Below are 2,690 nucleotides of genomic sequence, written 5' to 3'. Positions count from 1 at the left end.
ATAGTTTACTTCTTGTCCTGGATATAGCGATTTATTTGATCTCTTTTTAAACTTTATATTGGAAATTTAAATTTTATAGGCTGTTTTACTATGTATTCTTAAGGTGGTTTTAAAAGATAACATAAATACAGTAGCATGAAACAAATGTTACTTATATTTAATAAAAAATAACAATGATTTTTTTTCTGTCTTCTGATATAAGTAGGTTATTTTATTTTATTTTTTTAATGTTTATTTTTGAGCAAGAGAGAGAGACAGAGAGCAATCAGGAGAGGAGCAGAAACAGAGAGGGAGACACAGAATCTGAAGCAAGCTCCAGGCTCTGAGCTGTTAGTCTGGAGCCCCAAAGCAGGGCTCGAACCCACAAACCATGAGATCATGACCTAAGTGGAAGTCAGAAACTTAACTGACTGAGCCACCCAGGTGTCCCATAAGTATGTTGCTTTAAATCTTTGTTTCCTTTGCCAATAACATTTCTCTGAACTGCCTGCAGCCTTTAAGACATGGGGGGGGGGGTTCTTTTATGTAGTGGTAAAACTGAATACAGTCAAACGTAAATTCACATTGACTTGCAGCTCTGCCATTATTAAGTCTACATTAGAGAAGTTTATAGACTGAATAGAATTTGCCAGGATTTACATTTGCACTCTCTGCTGAATATGCAGATAGATGAGCAAGGTCTAGTTTTTATGTGAACAAGGTATCAGCAATCTTTTGTTTTCTGCTTTCTACACTTTTCTTAAAATCTTCATAGAAACCAAGAAAATGCTTTGAGACTCCATTTTTCACATTAAAATACCTAAGACGGTGGTGGGGGGAGCCTGGGTGGCCCAGTGGGTGCAGAGAGCTTCTTCAGATCCTCTGTCCCCCTCTCTCTGCCCCTCCCCCACTTGTGCAGGAGCTCTCTCTCTCTCTCTCTTTCAAAATTAAATAAACATTCAAATAAATAAAATAAATAAGTACAATACCTAAGACGGGGTAAACATTTTTTTGTTGTTGTTGCTGTAATTCAATGCATTACTTAACATATTAAGGAAAGTACATTCATGGGTAAGATCTGACAGAATGAGCTCTACAGTGTAAGGGGTCATTCTGGGTTGAATAGTGTCCTCCGCAAAACTCAAGTCCATCAGAAACCTGTGAATGTGACCTTATTTGAGAACAGGGTCTTTGCAGATGTAATCAAGTCAGGATGAGGTCATATTGGATTAGCATGGGCCCATGTCCTTTAAGAAGAGGGAAATTTGGACATGGTGGGGGGGGTGTGGTAGGTGGGCGGGGGGAGGGGAATGGCCATGGGAAGATGAAGGCAGAAACTGGAACAATGGAGCTACAAGCCAAGGAATGCCAAGGATTGGCAGAGCCACCAGAAACTGGGAGACAGGCACCAGATTCCTCTTAGAACCTCAGAGGGAGCCCGGCCCTGCTGACACCTTCATTTCAGACATCTAGTCCCCAGAACCGTGAGGGGCTACAATTTGTTTGTTGTTTTATGCCACCTGATTTGTGGTACTGTTTAGCCCTGGCAACCCAATACAGAGGCCAACAGATCTGTTCTCAGATTGCCCCACAGGACATTTTAGTTCCAGCCCATGAATCAGTAAATATAACTTTACTCAGGTCCACAGAGCCAGAAGGGGGATGATCAAATAATGTGTGTTCATTCATGTGGTATGCCCAAACTAATTCTGTGGTCACTGTTTTCAGCTGAACATTGGTACCTTTGGGGGACAAACATTTGATTAATTCAGTGTTTCCTTGTCTAATACCAGACTTGTGAGATTCAGTCCCCGCATGTGTTTTCACAGTCTCCTCCTCAGTCTCGCCCAACCTAAGATTATTTTCTGCATATTGTACAGCATTCTCTGTTCAGGCTATTTACTGCCCTAGTCCAGTTGTGTGTGTCTTTCCTTGCGTCATAAAATCACACAGTTAACCTCCCTTTCAGTGATATCTCGACCATGCTTGTGATATTTCAGGTGTTCTCGTTTTCATGATCTGAACTTTTAGAAAACACTGTCACACTATTCACAGTTTTAAAAATTAACCTAGCGCTATCTCTGTAGTAGGGGGCTGACTCCATTTTTGTAGCCTCATCCCTTCTGTATCCCCACCCTGCCCTACATCTGGGCAAGCTGCCACGAAAGCCTGTTCTCTCTTTTGGTGCTACTGGGAGGTTCAAACCACACAACCTGTACCCACACTGGGAACCCTCATCCCACCCACACTCCCTCACCGCAATAGAAACTCCAAGCCCATCTGTCTCCTTTCCCTGCTCTCTCAAAGCACCCGGGCTGGCTGGAGATGTCCGCCCGGCTCTTCCCTGATGCTTCAATGATATAAATAAATTAACTTTTCCATAGCCTCTTGGTGTGTGCATCAATCTCAACATTTAAACCAAATTTTGGGTGGGGATCTATCCTGATTATCCAAGGTGGCCAAAATAATCTTAATACAAAGCGCAACAGTTAATCCACAGGCCAAGTCAAACATGGACTGTTAATACTATGATCACAAAGCACTTGAGTTGTACACTTAACTTGTACCACTCGAAAGGACATAACAACAGGTGATCCATTATTGTGAACTAAAAATCATGGTTGCCAGCATTAGTGGTCAAGAGAAAAATCAGTGATAGCAACTGCTACAGGCAGATAGTTCATGCCATGTTCATTTGGCACTAAAAACAG

Source organism: Prionailurus bengalensis, chromosome C1 (genome assembly GCF_016509475.1).
Source record: "Prionailurus bengalensis isolate Pbe53 chromosome C1, Fcat_Pben_1.1_paternal_pri, whole genome shotgun sequence".
In the NCBI taxonomy this organism is placed as follows: Eukaryota; Metazoa; Chordata; class Mammalia; order Carnivora; family Felidae; genus Prionailurus; species Prionailurus bengalensis.
Note: the sequence above shows the minus strand (reverse complement) of the source record.